This window comes from Oncorhynchus mykiss, chromosome 24 (assembly GCF_013265735.2).
Source record: "Oncorhynchus mykiss isolate Arlee chromosome 24, USDA_OmykA_1.1, whole genome shotgun sequence".
Classification (NCBI taxonomy): domain Eukaryota; kingdom Metazoa; phylum Chordata; class Actinopteri; order Salmoniformes; family Salmonidae; genus Oncorhynchus; species Oncorhynchus mykiss.
Genome location: NC_048588.1, coordinates 35,674,913 through 35,681,632, shown reverse-complemented (window position 1 = coordinate 35,681,632; position 6,720 = coordinate 35,674,913).

The following is a 6,720-nucleotide window of genomic DNA, read 5'->3' as shown; positions in this document are numbered from 1 at the left end:
CTCGTTTCATCTGTCACCAGAGTGGAGGAAGAGAGATGATGGATGGACATTTCCACCAATAAGATCTGAATTGTCCCACCTCACACCCCCGCATACACACTTTAACCTGGTTACTAACACAAGGGTGTGATTATTGTTCAAGGAAATGTTGTTATAAGGAGTGTGCCCCTCCCAAGCACTCTGATAATCTCCCTTCTAAAAATGGTCAAAGACAACCAGCCACCCTAGTCATAGACTGTTCTCTCTGCTACCGCGCCAAATCTAGGTCCAAGAGGCTTCTAAAACAGATTACAAACCCACGCACTCTGATTGCCCCCCCCCCCCCTTTACACCACTGCTACTCTCTGTTGTTATCATCTATGCATAGTCACTTTAAGAACTCTACCTACATGTACATATTACATCAACAAAACCGGTACCTCCTCACATTGACTCTGTACCGGTACCTCCTCACATTGACTCTGTACCGGTACCTCCTCACATTGACTCTGTACCGGTACCTCCTCACATGGACTCTGTACCGGTACCTCATCACATTGACTCTGTGCCGGTACCTCCTCACATTGACTCTGTACCGGTACCTCCTCACATTGACTCTGTGCCGGTACCTCCTCACATTGACTCTGTACCGGTACCTCCTCACATTGACTCTGTGCCGGTACCTCCTCACATTGACTCTGTACCGGTACCTCCTCACATTGACTCTGTGCCGGTACCTCCTCACATTGACTCTGTACCGGTACCTCCTCACATTGACTCTGTGCCGGTACCTCCTCACATTGACTCTGTACCGGTACCTCCTCACATTGACTCTGTGCCGGTACCTCCTCACATTGACTCTGTACCGGTACCTCCTCACATTGACTCTGTACCGGTACCTCCTCACATTGACTCTGTACCGGTACCTCCTCACATTGACTCTGTACCGGTACCTCCTCACATTGACTCTGTACCGGTACCTCCTCACATTGACTCTGTACCGGTACCTCCTCACATTGACTCTGTACCGGTACCTCCTCACATTGACTCTGTACCGGTACCTCCTCACATTGACTCTGTACCGGTACCTCCTCACATTGACTCTGTACCGGTACCTCCTCACATTGACTCTGTACCGGTACCTCCTCACATTGACTCTGTACCGGTACCTCCTCACATTGACTCTGTACCGGTACCTCCTCACATTGACTCTGTACCGGTACCTCCTCACATTGACTCTGTACCGGTACCTCCTCACATTGACTCTGTACCGGTACCTCCTCACATTGACTCTGTACCGGTACCTCCTCACATTGACTCTGCACCGGTACCTCCTCACATTGACTCTGTACCGGTACCTCCTCACATTGACTCTGTACCGGTACCTCCTCACATTGACTCTGTACCGGTACCTCCTCACATTGACTCTGTACCGGTACCTCCTCACATTGACTCTGTACCGGTACCTCCTCACATTGACTCTGTACCGGTACCTCCTCACATTGACTCTGTACTGGTACCTCCTCACATTGACTCTGTACTGGTACCTCCTCACATTGACTCTGTACTGGTACCTCCTCACATTGACTCTGTACCGGTACAATGGTCTCACTATTGTTATTTTACTGCTGCTCTTTAATTACTTGTTACTTTTATTTCTTATTCTTTTTTTTTTTATAGTGTATATATTTTTTTAAACTGCATTGTTGGTTAAGGCCAAGTAAGTAAGCATTTCACTCTAAGGTCTACACCAGTTGTATTCGGCACATGTGACAAACACAATTTAATTTGCTTTGATTCTCTCCACTATCCGATCTTCTACAAGAAGTGACCAACAGACTCTGTCTATAGCACTCTGTCCTATTCATCTCTTTCTCTAGCCCCGTTTACACCTGGTTCTGACATGTGTTGGATTTAACAAGGCGGTGCTGATTCAATAATGGCTGCTTCTGTCGCACCTCGCAGGGTATGATGTACAACCCACATCCTCATCATCACCTCCGGCCGGCCCCTGTTCAAATCGGCCACTCTGGAGGTGGGAGAAGGGACTGGGGAGTGTGTGTGTGTGTGTGTGTGTGTGTGTGTGTGTGTGCGTGCGTGCATGCGTGCGTGCGTGTGTGTGTGTGTGATGGCCTGAGATAAATATGATTAGTGTTTGGTGGTTATGGAGCTGGGGCAACAACAGATCAATACTCTGTGCCTAGGGACAACAGATCAATACTCTGTGTCTCGAGACAATAGATCAATACTCTGTGTACAGAGACAGCAGATCAATACTCTGTGTATAGAGACAGCAGATCAATACTCTGTGTATAGAGACAGCAGATCAATACTCTGTGTACAGAGACAACAGATTTATACTCTGTGTATGGAGACAACAGATTGATACTCTGTTTCTAGAAGAGCTGATCGTGGACTTCAGGAGACAGCAGAGGGAGCACGCCCCCATCCGCCTCGACGGGACCGCAGAGAAGGTGTAAAGTTCCTCGGCGTACACATCACTGACAATCTGAAATGGTCCACCCACACATACAGTGTTGTGAAGAAGACGCAACAGCGCCTCTTCGACCTCAAGAGGCTGAAGAAATTCGGCTTAGCCCCTAAGACCCTTGCAAACTTTTGCAGGTGAACCAATGAGAGCATCATGTTGGGCTGGATCACCCGCCTGGTACCGCAACTGCACCGCCTGCAACTTTAAGGCACCGCCACAATGCATCACCAAGGGGGAATACTGCCTGCCTGCCCTCCAGGACACCTACAGCACCCGAGCCACAGCCTGTTCACAGCTCCAACATGCAGAAGGCGAGGTCAGTACAGGTGCATCATAGCTGGGAACTAAACACTGAAAAACAGCTTCTATCTCAAGGACATCAGTCTGTTAAATGCTGGCCTCTGCCCAGTACCCTGCCCTGAACTTAGTCACTTTCACTAGGCGGCTACCACCCGGCTACTCAACCCTGCACTTTAGAGGCTGCTGCCCTATATACATAGACATGGAATCACTGATCACTATAATAATGGAACACTGGTCACTTTAATAATGGAACACTGGTCACTTTAATAATGGAACACTGGTCTCTTTAATAATGGAACACTGGCCACTTTAATAATGGAACACTGGTCACTTTAATAATGGAACACTGGTCCCTTTAATAACAGAACACTGGTCCCTTTAATAATGGAACACTGGTCACTTTAATAATGGAACACTGGCCACTTTAATAATGGAACACTGGTCACTTTAATAATGGAACACTGGCCACTTTAATAATGGAACACTGGTCAATTTAATAATGGAACACTGGCCACTTTAATAATGGAACACTGGCCACTTTAATAATGGAACACTGGTCAATTTAATAATGGAACACTGGTCAATTTAATAATGGATAACTGGCAACTTTAATAATGGAACACTGGTCCCTTTAATAATGGAACACTGGTCACTTTAATAATGGAACACTGGTCCCTTTAATAATGAAACACTGGCCACTTTAATAATGGAACACTGGTCAATTTAATAATGGAACACTGGCCACTTTAATAATGGATCACTGGTCACTATAATAATGGATCACTGGTCCCTTTAATAATGGAACACTGGCCACTTTAATAATGGATCACTGGTCACTTTAATAATGGATCACTGGTCACTTTAATAATGGATCACTGGTCACTATAATAATGGATCACTGGTCCCTTTAATAATGGATCACTGGCCACTTTAATAATGAAACACTGGCCACTTTAATAATGGAACACTGGTCAATTTAATAATGGAACACTGGCCACTTTAATAATGGATCACTGGTCACTATAATAATGGATCACTGGTCCCTTTAATAATGGAACACTGGCCACTTTAATAATGGATCACTGGTCACTTTAATAATGGATCACTGGTCACTATAATAATGGATCACTGGTCCCTTTAATAATGGATCACTGGTCACTTTAATAATGGAACACTGGTCCCTTTAATAATGGATCACTGGCCACTTTAATAATGGATCACTGGCCACTTTAATAATGGATCACTGGTCACTTTAATTAATGGAACACTGGTGCCTTTAATAACAGAACACTGGTCCCTTTAATAATGGATCACTGGCCACTTTAATAATGGAACACTGGTCCCTTTAATAACAGAATACTGGTCCCTTTAATAACAGAACACTGGTCACTTTAATAATGGAACACTGGCCACTTTAATAATGGAACACTGGCCACTTTAATAATGGAACACTGGTCACTTTAATAATGGATCACTGGCCACTTTAATAATGGAACACTGGTCCCTTTAATAATGGAACACTGGTCATTTAATAATGGATCACTGGTCACTTTAACAATGGAACACTGGTCCCTTTAATAATGCTTATATAGTGTTTTATTCCTTTCATATGTACATATGACCGCCAAGAGTGTGCAAAGCTGTAATCAAGGCAAAGGGTGGCTACTTCGAAGAATATAAAATATATTTTGAATTTTTTAACACTTTTTTGGTTACTACAAGATTCCATGTGTTATTTCATAGTTTTGATGCCTGCACTATTGTTCAACAATGTAGAAAATAGTAAATATAAAGAAAAACTTGAACTTGAATGAGTAGGTGTGTCCAAACTTTGACTGGTACTGTAGTTGTATATCATGTAGAGAAACCACTCTACCTAGTTGTATATAATGTAGAGAAACCACTCTACCTAGTTGTATATCATGTAGAGAAACCACTCTACCTAGTTGTATATAATGTAGAGAAACCAATCTACCTAGTTGTATATAATGTAGAGAAACCACTCTACCTAGTTGTATATAATGTAGAGAAACCACTCTACCTAGTTGTATGTCATGTAGAGAAACCAATCTACCTAGTTGTATATAATGTAGAGAAACCAATCTACCTAGTTGTATATAATGTAGAGAAACCACTCTACCTAGTTGTATATAATGTAGAGAAACCAATCTACCTAGTTGTATATAATGTAGAGAAACCACTCTACCTAGTTGTATATAATGTAGAGAAACCAATCTACCTAGTTGTATGTCATGTAGAGAAACCAATCTACCTAGTTGTATATAATGTAGAGAAACCACTCTACCTAGTTGTATATAATGTAGAGAAACCACTCTACCTAGTTGTATATCATGTAGAGAAACCACTCTACCTAGTTGTATATCATGTAGAGAAACCACTCTACCTAGTTGTATATAATGTAGAGAAACCACTCTACCTAGTTGTATATAATGTAGAGAAACCACTCTACCTAGTTGTATATAATGTAGAGAAACCACTCTACCTAGTTGTATGTCATGTAGAGAAACCACTCTACCTAGTTGTATATAATGTAGAGAAACCACTCTACCTAGTTGTATATAATGTAGAGAAACCACTCTACCTAGTTGTATATCATGTAGAGAAACCACTCTACCTAGTTGTATATCATGTATGGAAACATTGATTAAACTCTGGTGTCTACATTCTGTCTCTAAATGTTGTCTATCACTAGCAACACCATATCACCAGGTAACATTCTGAGTATGTTGTCTATCACTAGCAGCACCATTTCATCAGGTAACATTCTGAGTATGTTGTCTAGCAGCACCATATCACCAGGTAACATTCTGAGTATGTTGTCTATCACTAGCAGCACCATATCACCAGGTAACATTCTGAGTATGTTATCTATCACTAGCAGCACCATTTCACCAGGTAACATTCTGAGCATGTTGTCTATCACTAGCAGCACCATATCACCAGGTAACATTCTGAGCATGTTGTCTATCACTAGCAGCACCATTTCATCAGGTAACATTCTGAGTATGTTGTCTATCACTAGCAGCACCATTTCATCAGGTAACATTCTGAGTGTGTTGTCTAGCAGCACCATATCACCAGGTAACATTCTGAGTATGTTGTCTAGCAGCACCATATCACCAGGTAACATTCTGAGTATGTTGTCTATCACTAACAGCACCATATCACCAGGTAGCATTCTCAGTATGTTGTCTAGCAGCACCATATCACCAGGTAACATTCTGAGTATGTTGTCTAGCAGCACCATATCACCAGGTAACATTCTGAGTATGTTGTCTAGCAGCACCATATCACCAGGTAACATTCTCAGTATGATGTCTAGCAGCACCATATCACCAGGTAACATTCTGAGTATGTTGTCTATCACTAACAGCACCATATCACCAGGTAACATTCTGAGTATGTTGTCTAGCAGCACCATATCACCAGGTAACATTCTGAGTATGTTGTCTAGCAACACCATATCACCAGGTAACATTCTCAGTATGATGTCTAGCAGCACCATATAACCAGGTAACATTCTGAGTATGTTGTCTAACAGCAACATATCACCAAGTAACATTCTGAGTATGTTGTTTAACAGCACCATATCACCAGGTAACATTCTGAGTGTGTTGCCTAGCAGCACCATATCACCAGGTAACATTCTGAGTCTGTTGTCTAGCAGCACCATATCACCAGGTAACATTCTGAGTCTGTTGTCTAGCAGCACCATATCACCAGGTAACATTCTGAATATGTTGTCTAGCAGCACCATATCACCAGGTAACACTCTGAGTATGTTGTCTAGCAGCACCATATCACCAGGTAACATTCTGAGCATGTTGTCTATCGCTAGCAGCACCATATCACCAGGTAACATTCTGAGCATGTTGTCTATCACTAGCAGCACCATTTCACCAGGTAACATTCTGAGTATGTTGTCT